The following is a 24,217-nucleotide window of genomic DNA, read 5'->3' as shown; positions in this document are numbered from 1 at the left end:
GTGGGGAGCTTAGAGCAGCCTATCTATCCCTGGAGGAGTGTTCCCAGCACAAGCATCTGGTAGTCTATTGGCCGTTTTGGGCCAATTTCTAGCTCTTTCAAGTCCGCCTGTATAAAACCCACTTTGGCGCGGTTTTTGCGCTTGTTACTATTCAGCCAAGCTCCTCGTGGTCCTGCAGAGTGGTGCTAGCAGCAGAGAGGCTAAAAGAGTGACTGCTAACCTGATAAAAGTGTTTTTTTTCCTGCTACTACCTGGGCGACTGTCCGATCTAGCTAAACTGCAAGTATTTCTGCTTCTTGAACTGTTTTTAAACTGTTTAAAGTTGTTTTTGCACCTGCACTTTTAAAGTTTGTCATGTTTGTTGCATTTACCTGTTGAGGCTACACACTCAAGTGTGCTAGCCTGTGTTACATATTTATTGCATTTTCCTGCTGTTTGTTGCAAAAAAGAAAAAAAACAAACAAAAAAATCCTTGTTTCCCATCTTTCCTGACCTAGAGGAGTCCAAATACAGGCTTTAACTTCTACACAGACTTCTTAACATCAGACTGATGAAGCAACATTAAGTTGTGAAAACACTTACCGTTTGTCTTCTGCAATAAACTACAGTGACTGATTTCCAGTGTGTAACTTTGGTGCCTTAATTTACTTTTGCTATGGTTTCTGTGTAGACTCCTTTCCGTGGCTGTATTCCAATAGGTTTTGGAATTCACAGGAAAAACCAGCACTGAGTCAATATGGTTGCTTTATAGCTTGTTGAATAGCTCTGCTAACATGGATTGGTTGAGTAGCATATGATTCAGCTGCTTATGCTGCAGTTTGCATGCCATGGTGTTTAACTTGTTTGTGTGGCTGTGCACAGCTCTACACACCATGTATAGCCAATTATTGAATCTAGAACAGTGCACTACAATGTGCATGTTTAGCCTTGACACACACGTGGTGTAAATAGACCGTGTAGGATTTATTAAATCTGGCCCAGGATTTATTTACATTTACAGGATAAGGTATGAGAGATGGAGATTTAAAGGTTGGTGATAGTCTAGATATCTGAGAGAGAAAGAGAGAGAGTTAATCAGGATGTGAACAGGAACAGAGCCAGAAGGGGTTTAGGTGTTGTTTTTAGTTGTGCTTAAAGCTAGATGCCTAGCTGTCCTATTTTAGTGTGATGGGGGGGGTCCACTGTTTGGTGACATAGGGTTGTATAGTGAGTATTCAGCTCTATTACAGGATTTGGAAGCTATCAGTAGTCTCTGATTTCCTGAGCAAAGGAAACATGGTAGGGGTGGTGCTTGAGAATGTTTTGTAGAGGTAAGTATGGCAAGTATGCTTGGTTTGTGTATCATTTAGTGGACAATTTAAAGTTGAGTGTATTAGATTCTAGAGGAGAAATAGAATGAAGTGTGTGTTGAATTCGGTGGCTATGGGATCTGTGTCATTGTTTGTAGTAGGAGATGGGGTGGTTGTTTGAATGAGGTATAGTAGGGTTTTGTGCTTGTTCATCTCTAGGAGGATAATAGATATTTCTGTGTTTGAATAGTTGGGGTGTCTCAGTAGGCATCAGATGGTGTTTACTGTGTTTTTAAAAAGTATTGCAACAACCTCTCCAGCTCTTTTCTGCACTCTGTCATTTCTTATTATATTTCATCCTGAGGGAAACATTTCTTCATTTTTTGTGTTTGGTTTTAGTCAAGTTTCTATGATGAAGGAAGGAACTAGAGCAATCAGCGCAGCACACGGACAGAAGTAAAATGAAATTCCTTTAATGTATGTTAAGCGCTTTTCATTTGGTACAATGCACAAACTTCTTCAGACAATCAAACCTTCTTACACTGATACTATAAATACTAGTTCAATTAACATTTCAATTAAGCAATAAAGTTAGTCATAAACAATTAAAAAGACATTGACTACTTTAACCACCTTCAAAGCAAATTAAATCTGAACCCTGAAACCGGTTATGTTAGTGAACATTAAATCAGCACACATATCAGAACCTATTTAATTAAAATTAATCAATTTAGTACAATGTTAAAAACAAACTTATTAACCAACAAAGCATTGAACCATAAATACAAACAAAATAAAACCTTCATCTTGATAAACTTTTAAGTTTTAAAATGCTGCTGAGAGAGCGGCCTTCATTCAGTCCAGTCAAACTGTAAGAATTCAATCTTACCTGCCAGACTAACTCTAATTCTTCCAACTTTAAGGGTGTTGGACCACCCCTAACATCCTGACAGATCTGGTCGATCACCAAAAATTTAAAACTGTGATCAGGGTAAGATGAAATATGCTTAGCTAAAGCAATTTCAAGTTTATTTTTTCTAATAGCATAAATATGCTCATAAAGCTGGTCACGGAGTCACCTCTCTGTTTTTCCAATGTAGAAAGCCGAGCAAGCCTGGCACTGGGCTAAATAGATTATCATCTTAGAATTACAATTCACTCTACATTTTAAAATGTACTGATGGTCATGCACCTTAAACCTATTAGATTCTATAATATATTGACAATAGCTGCAAGACTGACATTTATACATGCCAACAGTTCTAGAATGCCAAGGTTGGCATTGTTCAAAAAAAGCTTTAAGGTTTTTAGCTTTCTTGTAAATCACAACTGGTTGGTCCCCGACCCTATTATAGACACTGGGGTCACTTCTAAACAATTCCCATTTTTTGCAAATAATGCAGAAACAAGCATTACTATTGATGTTATAAGTTGTGATGAAAGTAGGTCCTTGAACCATGGAATTGCGGGTCTTGTTATGGTCATTCACTGACAACGCAGCGATATTCCTTTCATATTGGGAATATGTATAATCACTATCTAAAATTGGTTTATAAAAACGTCTTAGACATTTGTTCGTAACCTCCTTTATAATATCATTGACCATTGTATCAGGGTAGCCTCAATGTAAAAACATACTTCTTAACAGAGTACATTCATCATGAAAATCAATATCAAGGGTAATGATACGGGATGCCCTAACCAACTGGCCCTTCACACCTGCCCGCTTCTGATGGTGAGGATGACAACTAGAATAGTGCAGGAAAGAATTTGAATATGTGCTCTTCCTATGAATTTTAGCTGTAAATTTTTGAATAGAGTAATCTTTAGATAACAAGATGTCCAAGTAGGCAATAGCCTCGGTGCTAAATGTAGATGTAAACTTTAGAAATTGAGTGGTGCCATTGAAGTGGTTAACCACCATGTCGCTGGTTGCTCTATTGCCATTCAACAAGATAAAAATGTTGTCAAGGTAACGGGTATAAAGGACCATTCTATCCTTAAGGTCAAAGTTATTGAAGACATAAAGGTGCTCCCAATAAGCCATTACCAAATTGGCAATAGAGGCTCCACAAGGGGAGCCCATCGTGACCCCACTTTCTGTAAATAAAAGTTGTCACCAAAAATGAAAAAATTGTCTAGAATGATATCCAATAATTCATTAACTAAATCTAGCTCTTTTCTAGTACCACCGTTTGATTTTAATGATTGCCTAACCCAATCTAAAGCAATATCATGCGGAATGCACGTGTGCAAATCCTTAACATCTATGGTGAGAAAGTTATATATAGTATAAAATTCTAACTTGTTAATTTTGTCTAGGAATGACCATGAATCTTTACAAATTTGGTCCACTTTAACCAAAAACTTCTGTAAAATTGCATCTATAACCTTAGCAAATGGATATGTAGGAGAACCCCTACTGTCCACGAGTGGGCGCATAGGGGGATTCATCACATCTTTATGTATCTTAGGTATGCCAAATAGACAAGGGTATCTTGGATACACTGTAGACATGTTACTAAACATATTCTGATCTATTCTTCCTTCAATATACATTTCCTCAATAGTGTTCTTGATGTTATTATAAGCTCTGTTGGTTGTGGATCTCAAACTAATTAAATAAGATGAACTATCAAGTACAGTTAACATCCATTCGATGTAATCAGAACCATCAAAAACAACCATCCCCCCTCCCTTGTCAGATATACAAATACAAAGGACATGTGATTTGATAAAATCAATACATTCCTTCTCTGTTTTGATATTAGCATCCAAGGTAGGAAAACGGTGCTCAGTCTGAAATTTCTGTCGGATGTCTAACTCACACATGAGCTCAAAAACCTGCAGTATTGGATGTAGTGGAGGGTTATAAACACTGGGAATTCTGAATTGGTTGCTGTTGACATTTAATTTTAACTTAATGATGAGTGGTGACACTATTGTCAACAGCAACCAACTCAAAATTCCCAGTGTTTATATATGATTTACATCAATAGTAAAGCTTGTTTCCGCGTTATTTGCAAAAATTGGTCATTGTTTAGAAGTGACCCCAGTGTCTCCAATAGGTTTGGGGACCAACCAGTTGTGATTTACAAGAAAGCTAAAAACCCTAAACCTTTTTTTGAACAACGCCAACCTTGGCATTCTAGAACTGTTGGCATGTATAAATGTCAATCTTGCAGCTATTGTCAATATATTATAGAATCTAATAGGTTTAAGGTGCATGACCATCAGTACACTTTAAAATGTAGAGTGAATTGTAATTCCAAGATGATAATCTATTTAGCCCAGTGCCAGGCTTGGTCGGCTTTCTACATTGGAAAAATAGAGAGGCGATTCCGTGACCGGCTTTATGAGCATATTTATGCTATTAGAAAAAAATAAACTTGAAAATGCTTTAGCTAAGCATATTTCATCTTACCCTGATCACAGTTTTAAATTTTTGGTGATCGACCAGATCTGTCAGGATGTTAGGGGTGGTCCAACACTCTTAAAGTTGGAAGAATTAGAGTTAGCCTGGCAGGTAAGATTGAATGCTTACAATTTGCCTGGACTGAATGAATGCTGCTCTATCAGCAGCATTTTAAAACTTAAAAGTTTATCAAGATGAAGGTTTTATTTTGTTTCTATTTATGGTTCAATGCTTTGTTGGTAAATAAGTTTGTTTTTAACATTGTACTAAATTGATTAATTTTAATTAAATAGGTTCTGATATGTGTGCTGATTTAATGTTCACTAACATAACCGGTTTCTGGGTTCAGATTTAATTTGTTTTGAAGGTGGCTAAAGTAGTCAATGTCTTTTTAAATGTTTATGACTGACTTTATTGCTTAATTGAGCTGTTAATTGAACTAGTATTTATAGTGCAAGTGTAAGAAGGTTTGATTGTCTGAAGAAGTTTGTGCATTGTACCAAACGAAAAGCCCTTAACATACATTAAAGGACTTTCATTTTACTTCTGTTTGTGTGCTGCGCTGCTTGCTCTAGTTCCTTCCTTCAGTTTTGAGAAGTTTGTGTTTGCCTTGAGTTTAAGTTTCTATGACGATTAGAATGCCTGGACTGTATGCTGCATTGCATGCCTGGAGCTCTGGAATTTTGTTGTTGAAGCTTCTGAGGCTTATGTGCATCAATACAGGGCTGTGATTAGAAGTAGTGGGTTGTGTGCTCATAATGGTGGGAGTTGATGGGTAAGATGGGGTTTAATTATTTTGAAGGGGTGTTCCAGTGTTTGGGTGGATGTCTCCACAGAATGGGAGTTTTAAAGTGTTGTGAGAGAAGCTGTACATTTTTTTTTATATTTATCTATTAGGTCCGATACTGATCTATGGGTCTGGCAGTTATCTTTAATGTAGCTGTAACTAAAGAAAGCATGTGTTCCTAATGGGTAGAGACTGGGTGTAATTTTGTAGCTGGTGGGTGTTTGTTAACTAGGAGTATAGAGTTGGGGAAATAGAGTAATGGGGGAATGGGAGTGCGGTATGATGTGGCAATGGTGAGTATGACTAGTACAATTGTGAGAGTACACTGAGGGCAGAGTATATTATACATAAATCAGGGGATGACAGAGTTAACTGGGTGGAAGTTATATGCTATTTGTTGTTGGAGCATATTGGGAGAAGTGAGTTGGGTGGGCCTGTGATATCAGCTTGCAAGTTAAAGAGTTAGGCTAGTTGTTTGTGCCAGTGAATTTGTTGGTTGTTTTGTTGTAGGGAGTGAGAGGTAGAATGGCATAAGTTATAATACATAGATGAAGTGGGGGTGTGTGGGAATAGGGGGTAGGGTTGGGAAACGGAACAGTCAGAGTAGGTGGTACAGCTGCCTTATGTGAAAAAATATATATATCTGTAAGGCTGATAGATATATAGGGATGGAAAATACAACTGTATTGAAATATTGAGGGGAAAGAAGAAATTTAAGTGTATTATGAATATGTAAACTACAAAGGTATGTGAGACAGTAGACAGAGGAAGTTACGAAAAAGAAAGTTGGAAAAAATGAGAAAATAATTATTTCAGCTAACTACATTTATTGCTCAGAAATAGAAGCCATTTGTTCATTATGTACTGAAAACTTCAGGGTATGTAAAAGTGATGAAGCAAACCAAAACAGAACTGCCTATACAGGCAGAAAAGGGAGAGTCACAAAACTAGTCATTGGAAAGAACAACTACAACTAAGAAAGTGCAGGCTGCCAGCAAGAGTAGTAGTAACTAATTAATTAGAAGGAATGGAAGGGAAAAGAGTAAGGTGCAGTGGAGGCTGTTTTGATTCTAGTTAAAACAGCCAAAATGCAGACCACTAAGTATGACCAAGCAGAGAAGAGGCATTAAACTTGGCATCATTTTTAACAGAGTGTGACTAGGATTAAGAAAATGAACAAAACAAATGCATGTTGCACTGAATAAATAAAAAAGTCTGTATGCATTTGCAGAGCTGGAAGGTCTGTTTATTCAGCTGTAGTCCTTGGGGCGGGGGGGGGGGGTGCAGTCCATTGTTATGCTGAACAAAAGACAAGTCTATACATGTTTGCAGGGACAGATGCTGTATTTATTCTGCTGTAGTGTTTGGGGTAAAGGGGGTAGTCCACAACTACACAATAAATACTGAATAAAAGATAAGGCCATACATGTTTGCAAGGCTAGATGCTCTATTTCTTCAGGGGTGGTATTTGGGGTGGGTGTGAGGGATGCAATCCATGACTATACTGAATAAAAACTGAATAAAAGACAGTTTCTATACATTTGTAGGGCTGGATGCTGTATTTATTTTGCTGTAATCTTTGGGGTGGGGGTGCAGTCCATGACTATCGGGCTAGTGCAAGTAGTTGAGGGTGGGCAGTTGTTGGAGGCCAACTCTCCAAATTCTGACAAATATGTCAGAATAATCCTTTGGAATTTACCTGAGAGAATGTCAGGGAATTTTTGTCAGTACTGAAGGTACCAGAAATGTCTCCAAACTGTCAATGGTAGAGATACAGCCGTAATGAAAATGGTCAGTAATAAAGGAAATAAGCAAGTGGTAAAGTATGTCAGTAGTATGAAATAGTTTCACAGATATTTGTTAATTTCATGTACTGTTTCAATATCAAATTTGCTTTCATTTAATGTATATTTGGCATTTTGATCTGCTAAGCAATTTTTAAATGTCTTGTGATATTGGAATACTGAATATTGCAATGTTTTATGTCTGGTCTGCTTTATCTTTATGCTAATTTATATATATATATATATATATATATATATATATATATATATATATATATCTATATATATCTATATATCTATATCTATATATATATATATATATCTATATATATATATATATATCTATATATATATATATATATATATATATATATATACATACATTTTTCTGTTATCCTTGCACTTGCATTTATATAAGGTAGTATCTTACTAGCCTTTATCTCATCTGTAGATTGAAATCAGTCTTACTTTTCATATACAGTACCTGTTTCATCCCATGTTATTTAGCATTCACTTGTTGAATATCATACACAGACCAAAGTGCTTTGTGGTAAAGCAAAGGAACAAACCTGAGTTGAGCTGATGCTGAAACTGGCATAGTAGTTTCTTTTAATTCCCGCCTTATATGTATACTGAAATAAGTATACATATGTATATTGCAAGAATATTTGGCATTTTAAAGAACCCAGATATCCGCCACTGTTTAGTTACATCACTTTTATTTATGTTTCCACAATGTTTGACTTCATATGTTTGTTTTGATGAAATCATGGTCACTTTAACTGGAAGGGTCTTCAACAGACAAAAATATATGGCGGGAAGGGTGCTGGGTAGAAATCATTTCCAAATTATAATTTGTTTAAGATAGAAGAAAATAGTTATTATTCTCTGATCAGACATTCTTTTAAACATGCTTCAGAATATCTCAGAAGACATAATGCAATGGACATTTTAATAGATTTTTTTTCAATGTGCACCATGGAATGTGTGAAATAAGCAACATTTTTGGGGAGTCATTGTTTATTTTAAAGGAGCCTGAAATGAAACAAATTCATTGTTAAAGTTGCACTCCAAAGAAAATGGCAAATGGACAAATGTAAATACATGAATGAATAAATAAATACAGAAATTAGTTAATAAATTAATACAATTGCAAATAAAATGCTATCAAGCCATAATAGTTAAGCTAAAAGTAGATGAATAAATACAAAGTTAAGGGTTGCTGCTGAGCAGCACTGGATTAGTAAAATATATGTTTGGACAAGTGTACTTTATGTATTACAGTGAATTGACAGAATGCCATTTTCAACCAAAGGTTTAACATGGAGACATGTACAATCATATAATTCCATCTGCAGTTTGTTTCAATGTTTTTTTTTTGTAAGCTTTGGATTTTTACTTGTATGGGCAGATTATAAAAGTAATAAACCTAAAATACAATAAAATATAATGCACCTGCACATGTCTTTATGCATGAATAGATAAAGTTGTCTAAAATTCATGTTGATGTGTATTTTATTAAATTGCAAGAAGTAGTAGGTTGTATGTGGGTGCTTTTCACAAAATTGTTAATTTTATTATCTTATACAAATCGTTATTTAAAAATCATAGAAACATACATTATTAGGTATGTGGGTAGTATGAAACATTTCTTTAACTATTTATTTTTAAAATAAAAGATAGAAATAAACAGTAATATGATATAACAAATGAACATTTGCCTAATCTCATATACATAATTCTACTTAAACTTAATTGAAAGATAAATTCCACAGACAGCAACAAATATAAAAAAAAAACTGAAATGCGTTTATGTACATACACATGCTCAAAGTAGTAAATACAACTTTAATTTTTTACTTTTCTAGTCATAATTCTGCTTTTTTAATTATTTTTAGTTGTGTCTATGGGGACTTTTTTAGTGAACAGTATATTATTGCTAAATTACAATAAAGTTATGCAGCTGTAAATATATGTGGCAAAAACATAAACCTGCTTAATTCTAGACATGCTTTAATACTGAGCAGCATAAATGCAATTTTGATCATTTCTAACATTTGTAAATGCAATGTCTAGATTTCTTGGTAGTGCAAATATTTTAATATATGTACTATTTTCCAGGTGGACCTGACCTGATGAAAAGTATAATATCCTAATTTGCTTCAGATACAGCTTCTTGTACAGACAGATAGACTTCAAATATTTGTTTTAACAAATACATGTGTGTGTGTGTGTGTGTGTGTGTGTGTGTGTGTGTGTGTGTGTGTGTGTGTGTGTCTGTGCGTGCATGTGTTTGCTCCTGTGGGCATGTGTACATATATGATGCAATGTGTATCTTTCTGTCTGTGTATGTTTTCAGTGTTCTGCAAGATTTCAGACTTTCCTACATCATCCTTCAGTCCTTTACCAGTATTCAGTTTTCTCATATTACAAACCTTAAGTCAATGCATTAAGTGTAAGCAATTATAGAAGCTCCCATGGGAGGACAAAAAGTCAGTTGTGAAGAGGAACATGGTTAGTTCTTAACAGTAGGCTAGTTTCAGACATCAGATAACTGCATATTGATTCAAAACCCCTGTATTTATTTATCTATGTTTGTATGTATATATTTAGTTGCTTACTACAGCTGCATAGAGTCATAATGATCTCCAAAGAATGTTTTGGAAAAAAAATGATAGAGATCCATGTGCCTAATAAATGGAATGGGACACCTTATTCAGGAAAGCAGTTATGATTTTATTTTGTATCCCCTCTGTTGCTATTTACTTTATTCTTAATGGCGTAATAATGTAGTATATATATATATATATATATATATATATATATATATATATGCCCCCAATTTCCACCCACTCCCAGTGCTCCTACACTTATTCTAGCCATAAGTTCCCTCCCCCTTGTTCCATCCAATCCACTCACATCTCTTCACTATCCTCTCCCCTCCCATCCACCAATACTTTCTCACCTCCTCCCCCTTTCCAAACCTTACAGGATTGTATAGACTTCTATACACCTCCCTCATACTCTGTCATACTCCCCTCACATTCAACTACTTCCTCAACACCTATCCCCAACTATTCATTTATATCTAAACCTCACCATGCCCTTTCACACCCTTCTCATCCCTTCCCTCAGCATACTACTTCTAATACCAATATTCCATGCCACCTCCTATACCTCCTACAAACTACCTGCTTCTTTCCTATTCCCTCATCACACCACCATCTCCCCTAACACTCATCATCACTCTACCATATCTCACTTTCGCTCAATATCCCCCTCTCTTGTTCATCCAAACCCACTTCTCTTCTTCAAACTAAATATCCTATCCTCCTCAATGAAACATCATATTCCCAAAGCATTATTGTACCTCCCACAAAACTACAGGAGTAAATCCAAACCCCTGCTCTCATTCCCCTTTAACTACCTATGCCTAGCAGGAGACATACACCCCAACCCAGGACCTACTAGCAGCAGCAATCAAACTCCCCGCATTACCACCCATATTACCAACCCTAAATACTTCAAGCTCCTGACCATCAATACCTAGAGTCTAAGAAACAAAATAGCCCTCTTTAATGCTTGGCTATACCGTACCCCACCTGACATAGTAGCTGTCTCTGAGACATGGCTAAAACCCAATATTGTGGACTCTGAAATTCTACCTCCAGGGTTTCAAGCTCTTAGACATGACTGCCTAAAAAAGAAGGGTGGTGGAGTCGCCTTAATCTACTCTAGCCTACTTTCCATTACTCCCTATTAAAATCCTATTCCTCAAGTTCAACAATGCTGAACTAGTCATAGGAAACCTCAAACTAAATAACCATAAAAGCATTTGTGTTATAGCCCTCTATATCCCTCCTGGAAGCACTAAAAATACACTGGAGGAAATCCTTCTTTGGGCCTCATCTAATATCAACCTTGAGACATATATCCTAGGAGATATAAACATTGACTGGAACAAGATCACTGGTAATATTCCCACCATTTCTACCAATCTATGTAATTTCACTCAACTCACAAATGCTATTACTAGACCCAATAAAAATAACCCCCCAGGCTCCATACTGGACGGAGGCCTTGTCTCCAACCCAAATAAAATCTCCCTCACTGACACCTTATCAGACTCCATTAGTGATCGCTTGCCAGTCTTCATCCATAGAGCAACCCCGTCCTCTCCTCACCTGCACCAATATAGCCATACTCAGAATCTCACAAACTTTAACCCCACAACTTTCACCAATTCCCTCAAACTGATAAACTGGGACAAATTAAAACCTCTTCCTCTAGATGACGTAATTGAATTCTTCAACTCAACCTACTTGGATACCCTTAAGTCCCAAGCCCCTCCAAGAATAAAATGTATAAAAACCAATTCTGCCCCCTGGCATAATAAAGATACCAAAACACTCATGCAACAAAGGGGCAAGACCTGGAAACTCTACCATCGTAATAAGCACCCTGACACCTTTCTTAAATATAAACAACTCCGCATCTTAGCTAAAAAACATATTACACAGGATAAAAAATTATAATACATCAAACTCCAGACTACTCATTCCACAAATCCCAAACAATTCTGGAAATCTATCAACTCCTTTCTTAATCCAGGCACCAAAAACAACCCTTGCCCCGATACTTGCAAACCTGACACAGAAATAGCTACACTGTTCAATTCATTCTTTACTAACTCGATAGCAGAACTCACCAAAACCTTCCCTAACAACAACTCCTCCCCCCATCTCAAATCCTCTCCCCAATCTTCCATCCTAAACTCTCCTACTACTTTTCATCACAAACCCATCCCCCACGTCATACATAAAAAAAACTTCTCTCTAAACTTAAGCCATGCTGCAATGCCCCTGACAACATCCCCTCTATCTTTCTAAAACTAGCAGCAGACAGCATTGCCATTCCCATTAGTATACTCATCAACAGATCCATGCAGGAATCATATGTCCCTAAACTATGGTGTACCACCTTTATCCTACCCCTCCACAAAGGAGGCAAAAACAAAAACTTCTCAAACTTTCGACCCATAGCAATTCTATCTCCTATTTCAAAAATTCTTGAGAAATGTATCCACCTTCAGCTAATGCCATTCCTTACAAATAACCAACTCCTCACCCCAACACAACATGGGTTCCATCCTGGCCATAGCACAGTAACAGCTCTTCTTTCATTTCTAGACATAATAAACCATGCCCGTGACTCCGGCAATCTAGTATCCACAGTCCTCCTCCACCTCTCCAAAGCTTTTGATACTGTCTCCCATACCCACCTTCTTACCCACCTTTCTAAACTTAACCTCTCATAAAACACCATTACCTGGTTTAGCAGCTACTTCTCTGATAGAGCACAGGCTGTGAAATGGAAAACTGGTACCTCTGCCTTCCTTGAAACCCCAGGGATTTATACTCGGTCCTATGGTCTTTAATATTTTCATTAATGACTTCCACTCATCAATTCCTAACACTAGAATAGTACAATATGCAGATGACTCAACACTAGTCTGCTCTGCCTCCAACCTCCTTGAGCTTCAAACTAAAACTCAATCTGCTTTCTCATCTACTGAGAACTGGATGCTTTAAAATCATCTCTCCCTAAATGCCAACAAATCTAAAATCCTACTATTCTCCCCATCAAAATCTATCCCTCTTGACAAAACCTCCTTCAAAATTATCAGCCATGCTAACTCCACTATAGAAATTGTTCCTTTTGCCAAACTTCTTGGGGTTACTACTGATGACCAACGAAAATTTGATACCCATATTCAACTAAATATTAAGAAAACAAATCGGAAACTTGGCATGCTGTACAGAAACTCACACTGGCTCTCAACCTCAACTAAACAGACCCTTGCCTCAACCTACTTACTACCCTTTCTGATGTATGGTGCTCCCTTACTAACCAACCTATCTTCCTCCAACTCTTCTAAACTGGAAATCTGCTACAATAAACTCTCAAAGTTCGCAACTTCATCCAAATACTTTACTCACCACTGTATACCTCTCCATCAGCTGCAATGGCTAGAACTTCGCAATTACCTGGACTACCTCCAACTCTGTACAGCCCACAAGCTTATTTTTAAACCTAATACATGTCCAGCACTTGCTAACATCTTACCTTCATACACCCCTAACAGACCCCTAAGATCTGCCCACCAAAATCTACTCTCCATGTATAAACCAAATCATCCCACTGGGCAGCTACATCTATCCTTTACCTTAGCCAAAAAATGGAACTATCTCCCTCCGTCTCTAAGAATCTCTGAAAACTTTGAACTCTTCAAAACCCAGCTCCATTCCTACCTATCCCATAATTGGAAGTGCAATTGCACTCTACCTACCTAACTTCCTTAACACATGATCACTTTTAACACATTCAAAGTCCCAGTTTTTCCTTACTTACGAGGGATCTATCCCTTGATAACTACTTTCAGATCACTATCTGACATTTCTAACCTATGAACAAATTCTACTCTCTACTACTGTTCTCAACCTACAAATGTACATATGTATTATATATTGTATATAGGTTGCAGTTCAACTGTTCTTAGTTTGCTCTTTAACACTTACAAGTTGTCTACTGCACCTTTTTGCAACTGTGTATTGTATTTTGTTAACTTTGATTTATGTAGCTTTTACTTTGTACTATGTATTCTTAATTATGTAGTTTATACGTTGTACTATGGAGCTTTTCTCCCCGGGCCTCCACTGAAAACGGGCTCTTTGAGCCCAGTGGACCTTCCCGGTCACCAAACTGGAAATAAATATATATATATATATATATATATATATATATATATATATATATATATATTAAAATCACTTTTATTCTGATGGTTCATAGACTATAAGATTTCAGGTCAACATATTTTAGTTAACTGCTTCCTAATTCTCTTTGCTTATTACCAGCAGGGTGTTCATTTGCAATCAACAATACCATAAAGAGCTTCTGAGTGGTAGTAAATGATGACCTACCAACATGCTAGTTATGTCAAATAATGGTCATCACAAATTATCTAAGCATTAGTATCTGTGATACCACTGCATTTAATTCCTTATCTTGTCTAAATACATTCCACATACCTAAGTGGATTAACTTTGACTCATTTTTTAAAACATTACTATCATTCTTAAGAATGCAGTTTGAAATACCCATGTTGATGAACTAAATTTTGTTTATAACATATAGCTTGTTGTAATCCTGTCCTCAAAACATAAACATAAAAGGATAATTCTTAACAATATATATTTTTCCTAAACAACATCAAGTTATAGTTAGTTGTGAAGCATGCACAAACCACAGAACAAATGCCAGCACAAATGGTAAACTCTTCATATTAGTGGCAGTTAATGGAAAAGGATAGTACAAAATACAGCATGTCACTCATTTTGTCTTCAATATTGATGAAATAGTCATGATACTAGGTTCAGCACATTGCAAGAGGGTTGGAGGTTGGTATAATGGTTAAGGTATTTATCTTTCAGTCACAAAGCACAGGGTTTGAGTCTCACCTTTGAAAGAGAAATTAGATAGACTTAAAATGGCCAAAAGAGTAGTTAGCCTGGTACTTCCTATGAAACTATGAAATGCATATTGATTGGAGAAATACTAGCTAGCGAGTCGTTATGTCTCACCCCTATAAAAAGTGTAGAAGAAATAACTCCTTATAAAGTCAAGAGTACATCCTACAAACTAAATAAAGCTATTTTGTGTATGTTCTAGTTCTGATCTCTTATCTACTTAGCACTTTTATACAGATGTCACTAAGGAGAGTGAACAGGCAATGACAGATGCCTAGACTTAGACTTCACTAATCAAAGAGAATCAGCTAATCAGTTAGAGGTGTTACTTGGGCCAAATAATTTAATTCTACAAAGCTGTAATCATCAGATGATTGCAAATTTACATAGCATACACTTGAAATAGTCACTTTGCTTCTGAAGCACTCCTTAACATGGCATAGCTAAAAAAATAAAAGAAAAAAAATAAAATACTTTTATCAAGATTTTCAATTATTTTCTTTGTGAGCAAGAATTACGTTTTCCACACAACATAGTGTAACTGGATTCTGTCTATAGCATTTGGAAACTGATTGGGTGAGTTCTAAATAAAACTTGGCTTGGTGGGAGTGTCAGCCATTACAGAATGTGTTGCACTGCTAAGTCGATGTTGTCATTTGTCAAGGTGGCACTGATTCATTCTTGATGAGAGCTCACTCTTATTCAAGGTTGGTGATATATTCATGAGACTCGTTCATGATAGTGGTGGGAGAGGCTGTGTGATTTTATCAACCAGTGCCTTGCTATCCTTCTTTAGTGATCCCACTAGATGTTCTACCTCTGTTGAGACAGCCTGTGTGAATATTCTCTGCCATCTACCTCCAACTTGATCTGAGACCTGAGGGCAGATGTGACAAATTCTGATATGGCATTGCTAGTGGACACATAGATACAGCCCACCCACATAAAAAGTACAGTAATTAAATAATGAAGTGCATACTCTTCTACTAAATAAAACGCAGTACAAGAAATATGAAGAAATGCTAAGCTGAGCAACAAATCAGTGTATAGCACATAATGGCTTGCTCTGATTGTTATCTAGTTAACCTATGCATTCATATATTGTACTTTTTCAAATAAACATTATTAAGTTAAGTAAGAAGCCTATCAGTCTTAACTTTAGTGATCTGTTTATACACCTATAAGTGAATATGTTGTATTGGAAGTAAAGGTAAAATGATTAGGAAAAGCTTGTCATTATAGCTGGCATATTTGCATACTAGCTATTTGCAAACATTTTGCTTTCATAATTCTTTCTTAATCTTAACTGAAATACTTATTGAATGCATTTCAGGTATCATACTCACTGTTCAGAAGAGAAGAGTCCAATACTGCAGGACTCAGTGGCTGTTAGGTAGCAAAACATTTGCAGGTATCTGTGAAATGTACTTGAACAGGTCGTCAGCAATTTTGAAACAAATGCATTCCAAATGTGTTGTTTTCCAATAAATGGTTTGAAGAATCAATGTGTTTTACTTGCTTCTTGAAACAATCTGTGAAAGAAAAGAAGAAAAGAACAAAGAGTCTAATAAAATTTAGCTAAAGCTTTATGTGAGGTTATGTAGTTTAATAAAGCTGCATTTGCCTGTGTCCTAGACATGCCTGGAAAAATGAAATAAGGCATGTAAAATTATTAGAAATGCTTCTTTTTCCTAAGAAACACACGGACAATTATATTATCATGCTTGAGGAGTGCAATCCATCCTCATACAATAAATCACCTGCTATTTGTGGCATGACACCACTACTTCTTAAAAATAAAACTGTTTTGTTGTGTACTATCTGTATTATTACTCAGATAAAGTTCCTTTAAACTACGTGATGGTGGACTTAAGTTTACGTTAATTCATGCATCTCAACAGTCCAGATTTTTGCCTCATATTTTTGGTATGTTGCTCATAAAATTGTGGTTTTCTGCAAAATCACTAGGATGTTCTTAGGGCTGAAGTCATTAAATAATTGTGTACATTTGAGTTTCAGACTTTAAATCCTTCAGAATAATGTATGTTAATGCAAATTCTGTTATTCTAGCATATTTCTAAGTTTATATGAGCAAGATTTAAATATGTACCTATTTTTGGGCTACTGTCCCTCCATTAAGTCAGGCTTTGTCCAGATTTCTTGCACTAAGAGGTTGAGATCTATGCTTTAATTTGTTGTTGTATCTGTTTTGTTGCTCACAATATGACAGTATATATGTCCTGCACTGTATACAATAACATTCTAGCTGTTCACAAAAAATTTCCATCAACTGAAAGTATTTTACTGTCAGGGCACTTCTTTTTACTTCATTTCCATCATAGATGATAGCCTTTGAATTAGAGTATTCTATATTCAGTAACTTTCTCTCTCTTGAAAACAAAGATTAGCTTTGTAGATGTGGAGTCAGAGAGTTTTGCATGGCATATTCTGTTTCTCTTTACATAAGTCATGTATGCATAATTTTCCAGTAGTCATATGAGCCATGATTCTCAATTCTCCAGTAGAAAAGAGATGTTATTCTTTCTTGTGTTTTCTAGAGTTTTAACACATCCTGTGCTTATTTAATAAATATGAATGATTTGTCCAAACGAACATATTTGCAACCCATTTTTTCAAGACTTCTCCTGTATCGAGCACTGCAAGTGCAATTTTCCTTTTTTGTTACTGATTTTTAGATTTAACTTTTGCTGCCTGATCATGTGCTCTAATTTGGTTCCTGCTTTCTGTGAAGTTTAGACAGAATGTGCATTACACATATTATTAGCCAGAGGACTCTTACAAAAAGGGTATCTTCTGTCTAGAGAAAGCTCAGCTGCATTTAATATACTGGAGTTTGTCTTCTGGGTGATAGACTGATCAAACCAGACAGTTTTACAACACAAGAACCTTTGAATTTTTGCATACTATGAACTAGCCATATACACGCACACACACACACACACACAATATATATATATATATATATATATATATATATATATATACATACATATGTTTATATATATATATATATATATATATATATATATATGGTTTACTGTCATAATTTCGAATCCAGCTCCGTCGACCGCACTATGTTTGAACATGAAAAGCCGAACACGGCAATGTTGAACTTCAAAAGCAAGTCTAGGAACGGGTTTTAACATGGGTCGAGATAGGAGCGAGGTTTGTAGTTCAGCAATAGCAGTGAACACTTATCTCGACCCATGTTAAAACCATTCCTAGGCTTGCTTCTGAAGTTTGACATTGCCATGTTTGACTTTCCGTGTTCGAACATAGTGTGGTCGACGGAGTTGGATTCGAAATTATGATAGTAAACCATAATATGTATTTATGTATGTATGTATGTATGTATGTATGTATGTATGTATATACTTATTTATTTATTTATGATCTTTCTCTCTCTCTCTCTCTCTCTCTATATATATATATATATATGTGTGTGTGTGTGTGTGTGTGTGTGTGTGTGTGTGTGTGTGTGTGTGTGTGTGTGTGTGTGTGTGTGTTTGTGTACATAAAATCATGAAACAGGATGTGGAAGCAATTCAGAGTTTCTTCAATTAATTGTAAACTTCTTAATTAAATTAAGACATATCAGTAATTCCCCCTTTACTAGTACTATTCATGCAAACATGCATGTTAAAGGTGACTTCCAAAGAAACTTGATGCATATCGTGTCTTGTGAAAATGAAATGCATTGCTATAAGAAAAAACAAATGCACTGGTCTATTTTGGGTATATAGCACAGTACAGTTCTCTTCCCTTCCAAATAATATGTTACAGATTAGTTTTAGGTTTTTTCAACTATTACCTTGTCATGACAAAATGGACTTTTGCATCTCAGCTAGCTATGAGCTCTAATGTGTACAGACATCCAATATAAAAGGGTATAGTGTCTACTGGAGGTGACAGAGGTAATCCACTCCAGTACTATTGCTAAGAAAACCTTGTAGATAAATGCCACCAAAGACATGTCAAATTGATACTGTGAGATCAGGCACTCAGTTCTGAAGGTCTCCAACACTGTACTTAAGAAGAGTACAGGACACATACAAACAGTGCTAGATCATATAAAAAGAGCTATACAATCAGCAAAAGCAAGACCTGAATCTGGCTATCGTTCAGACCATCAGCTTTCTTAAAGCAAAGTTTAGCATTAACTTAAATAAAATAAGAAAATCCACATGATGAACCAGGTTCAAGTTCTACAATATTCCAAATGAATGTGCAATAGAGGTGAGGAACATATGTAAAGCATAATTCAAATAAATAAGTAGATATTCCAAGTAAAAACAGTAACAAGGCTTTAGAAATGACCAACAAAAGGAGAAGAGCAAAAGACAATGAAGAATGTGAAAACAACAAACTGGATGCAGAGTTACAGAAAATAGCAAGAGATTTATTCATATGAAATCATAGGCAAATGATTTGTGCAAAAAAATACAAGAGGATACCAGAATGAGAAAGACAAGAGATATTTACAAGATGATTAGTGACAACAGAGGAAACCTCAAGGTAAAATTCTGCATGATAAAAGACAAAGACAGCATGGACCTAGAAGAATCAGAATATATTTAGAAGTTGAGGCAACAATATTCAGAAGGACTATAGAAGAAAGACCTTAATGTCACTAATACATATGGTGATTTCTTCTCTGAATTAAAGCAGGATATTCTGTAGACTGAAGTTAAATTAGCTTTACAAAGATGTGCTAATAACAAGCATTAAACAACCATTAAAGTTTTGATTGGAATCACCCATCAACTCAATAAAAACCAAGAGAGGCCATGTATTAGATAAAGTCACTTTATATTCCAGTCCCAAAAAGGACATGAACAAGTGCACTTGTTTTACATGCTAGCAAGGTAATGATCAAGGTCATGTAAGCTAGCCTATGCCAATATATGAATCAAAAAATGTCTGGTGACCAAGCTGGTTTTAGAAATGGCAGGGCAGCAGAGATCAATTTGCCAAAATGTAGTGGTTAATACAGAAAGCAACAGAGTTCCTAAAAAAAATTTGCTTCTGCTTTATTGACTACTCTGATAACTTTAACTGCATGGGCCATAGCAAACTGTGTCAAGTTCTTCCAGATACAGTCATACTAGGTCACCTTATGTGCCTCCTGAGGCATCTCTATGCAGACAAATAAGCAACAGTTGGCATTAAATATGAAATAATTGATTAGTCCAGATTGGGAAAGAAGTGGCACAAGGCTGCTCAGTGACCCCTTACTTATTTAATTGTTATGTCAAATACATCATATAAAATGCTTGGCTATACAAATTAGGTATTTCAATCAAAGCTGCAGGGAGAAATATTAACAGCTTCAGATCTGTAGATGGTACCAACCTGATGGCTGAAAGTTAGGAAGAGTTGAAGATCCTACTGATGAAGGTAAACCAAAATGCAAAAGCGATCTTATCGTTCAATATCAAAATACTAAAACTGTGTCATCTTGCCCTACCACTTATTTACAAATAGCTATGTAAGAAGTGGCGGTAATGACAGATTTTGTTTTCTTGGAATCAGTAATTTATGTAGATGACATTTGTGTCATGAAATTTAAAGATACATTTTGGAAGGATATATGTCATGTACAGTGTTATGTTTCAGGCCAACAGCTACTTGGAAGATCAGATTTTGCACATATAAGTTTTTTGCATTTAATTTCCTTAAATTTACATATTCTTATATAGCAGCAGAACATCAGCATGTAGTTCAGATCACAATTTACTCACAATTGCTAGTAGTTTCAATACTACCGCATGGGTTATGGGTAAAACCCTTTTAGATTTTAAAAAGGCACAACCAGTCTATCGTCAATTGCACACATATCATCACAGTGATCTGATATCACCAAATCCTCCCCATTTGAAGATCAGAATGAAATTATCTTTTAAGATAGCATGTTGTTCAAATTTGATATTGAAACATTTGCATGTTCTTTTTTCTTTTTAAAATGTTTTCTATTTTGAAAATAAATACAACATCAAAAGCATTGGAAAGCAGTATAGAAAAATCAGCATTTTCCTTAGCAAAGAGAATATTTAGGCTTTTACCGGTATAAGCATACTTTCCTGATAGCAGTAATTGTTATTATTTATCTGTTCTCCAACCATCAGAGGTTTTGGTAGCTTAATGGAAACCTTATATGTGTCCTTATGAAGTAATTATGAACATAAGGGGCTTGCCATCTGTGGCAACCAGCTATGAATTACAGCATCTATATTTGGTAATGGGTCAGTTCCAGGCAAGGTTTAACTTTTGGATAATAAGTTTTTTTTCATTGAATGTGTCTCTTAGGTAGAACTTCATTAGTTTGTTCATCAGGCTCTAAAGTCACTGAGTCAGACACTTGTCCATACTGTTGTGATGAGTGTCTACATTGTTTGGACATCTCCGGAGTGGCCTGGATGTGTTTTCAGTTTCATATTACTATACTCCATCACTGATTCAGATTACATATGATCTCAGTCACTCCTGCCATCACCCTTTTCTTTTCTTTTCTTTTCTTTTCTTTTCTTTTCTTTCCTTTCCTTTCCTTTTCTTTTCTCCATCTAACTTGAGATTGGCAGTCTCATGTGGATTCAAACCAGACAATCAATGAATGAACGAAATGTCTTTAGTCAAAGAAGTATTTATATACAAACGTGGATCTATGGTCAGTTGGCAACAACTTTATTTTGTGTATTGGAGTAGCATCTTTGTCTGTCTACTGGACACTAGTTGTACTGGTCTCCTTCTAGTTACACTATACGTCATTGATCTGTAGGACATCAGAGATTCATATAGATTAATCCATTTTTCAGCCATTTGAACTATCTCAGCAGCATATCAAATGAACAAACCCGTACTCCTTTGTACTTGACTGAATATCTAAGGATACAAATTGAGTTTTATTGTCAGTGAGAAGTGTTATCAGTATCTCTTAGCTTGAAAACATTGTCTTAAACAGGGATATGACTTGCTGACACATTATTATAGGTAGGCTGATTGTTTCAGTGGCTCTCAAATAACATTCTACAACGTTTAGGTACTTTTCCCCATTATGTTAACAAACATCTGCAATAATCCATGGTCTTCTTAGAAATATAAATTTGAACCCTCTCCTTTGAGCAAGTCTGTATTCAATTGAAAATGTACATTTTGACAGAATCTCAGTTATATCTGCTTTGATATTTGTTCTCTGCACCAACAGCTTTCCCCTCACTTGTTGTCTTTTTCTATCTCATTCTTTCTGCACTTAGTAAGACATAACTGATCTTCATTCATTTATCTAAGAGCTCATGCACTTGGTGAAGTTAGAACTCAGCCTAATCTTGGTGCAAAATCATACGGAAGTATTCAGCATGTGCACACTTACTTGGCAACTCACCATGAACATAGGCAGTTACATTCTGAAAGGTTGCATCCTGCTTATTTGCTTCTCTTTGGATTCCTATGCTCCTGGAATTTGCCATTTTGTAACATGTTATGGCTTACACATATGCAATTCTATCTTCTTCAGCATCTGAGTGGGCAGACTTATTCTCTGTATTTCTTGACAGGCTATTTTACCTTATCCTTGTTTTCCTGGAACATGACCATTATTTACATTAAGTCAGCTGAACCTCATCAACAGCCACTGACACCTTGGTGGAGCTTTGTCCAAGTCATATTCATTTCAGTCATATGTATTCTTTAGAGTCTGTCTGTAGCCAGAAACTGTCCAGGCCCAATAGGTAACATGAAAAGCTCTGACATAACTAAATACCTGCAAGACATTCCTTTTCTATTTGGGATTATCTTCTTTCACTACTCATCAATATTCCAGAATTAAATGCTACAGGCTTTAGTTTGCTGTCATTTTTTGTAAAAGAACTGCTCCAGTACCACAGTTGCTAGCTTTATATGTTACTGACATCTTAGCTGCAAAGTACTGATGTGAACAGTAACATAAACATAACTGTTTTGAAGGCTTCTTGTTGCATATCACACCATGCCCATGCAACTACACTTTTCATCTGCATCTGTGTTAGAGGTTGACACTCCTCACACTGTTGTTACACAAATCTGCCATATAGTTCACCATGCCCTTGCATTTGATAGAGTTATATGACATTACTTAAAATTGGTTACTCAGTCAATGCTTTATCTCTACTGATAAAATGCCAAAAAAACTGATTTTCAATTTTGTCAAAGCAACAATTTATTTGTATGAAATAAATACTTTAACCCAATACCAAAGTGTTATCCTTCATACCTTATGTTCCCTTATAATCTCTGATAAGTGTGTGGAGTGTATCATTGACATAGTCAGTGTGGGTACTATGTCTTCCATTTTGGGAAGAATAACCATTCCCATACTGACCACATCATACGACATTTTCAATCAACACAAATTCCTAATTTTTCTTTATCACTAGCTCCAATGGAGGATACCAGTTTGTAGGGTCTGTTATCTTTACAATGATCCCCAGAGACTGCAATCAGTTTAACGCAAACTGTCTTTGAAATTATGGAGAAGGATACCCTTCTTGATGCATTGAAGATATTGGCTGACATTCAAGGAGTCTGCTGTCACTAAACACATAAACACATATTCATCAGTTCTGGTCGTATTCTTATTTACCATGCAGTGGCTCTCAACAGATTATCTACATAAATATCCATCAACAAATAGATCCAAGACTCATACCTATGCCCTTTCTATTCTTGGATAGTAGGAGCTTTCCTGACATCTCAGTTTCTCACCTGGGCTATGTGCTTTCACTTCTTTGACCAGATGCATATATTTTGAGAAGATGATTCTACATATATCACAAGACATTATTGTTATGTATGCCTTGAACCTTAACAGTGTGCCTGTAATTGAAATTATGACATGGCATTTGTCATGTAGGTTACACTGCTTGCTCATGTAGCCCAAAAAGAAAGCTCAGTTTTAATTTTCCTCATTTTCAGGCCTCAAATGTCACTTCTTCGACTACTTTAATTTCACACACCACAGCAAAATGTTCCATTTCATAACATCACTGGCTCCTTTCATTATATGCAATCACTGCTCTGACTCAGTATACACAAAATTCCATACTATATCCTTTTCTTGCTTGGACTTACTATTTTTACTTTTGCTTGCAGAGATACAATGAGTTAGCCTTATTTTCTAGTTTAATCCATACCGTTCAGCTTTTTGCACAAAAAATTTGGACAAAGCCTAAAATAATAGGGGAACAAAGGCCCAAAATAGGGACAGATTTTAAATGTTTCTCTTATTAACTTAGAAAGTCACTACAATAACATGATTTGTGTTGGTATGCTTTTTCTGAAGGATATGTAGTCTGAAAGTCCAAAGTATGTCATTATTTACTGACTTCAATCCTGAATGAGTTGCCAGAATACCACAAATT

General features: G+C 35.8%; 1 protein-coding gene across 6 annotated transcripts in view; it reads right to left on the bottom strand.

The window, feature by feature from the left end:
- The window catches only part of CHRM2 (cholinergic receptor muscarinic 2), a 2,909,771-nt gene that overhangs the window by 789,459 nt on the left and 2,096,095 nt on the right, over positions 1-24,217 (bottom strand). For all 6 annotated transcript variants that reach the window (XM_044088214.1, XM_044088216.1, XM_044088213.1 and 3 more), the window contains one exon: positions 16,151-16,336. The gene's annotated coding sequence lies outside the window, so the exon portion shown is untranslated. The remainder of the gene's footprint in view (positions 1-16,150; positions 16,337-24,217) is intronic.

The sequence above is a fragment of the Protopterus annectens genome, chromosome 11.part0 (assembly GCF_019279795.1).
Source record: "Protopterus annectens isolate FY-2018-M chromosome 11.part0, PAN1.0, whole genome shotgun sequence".
NCBI classification, from domain to species: Eukaryota; Metazoa; Chordata; order Ceratodontiformes; family Protopteridae; genus Protopterus; species Protopterus annectens.
The sequence above is the reverse complement of the archived record's forward strand: the minus strand, read 5'-3'. Positions and strand labels throughout refer to the sequence as shown.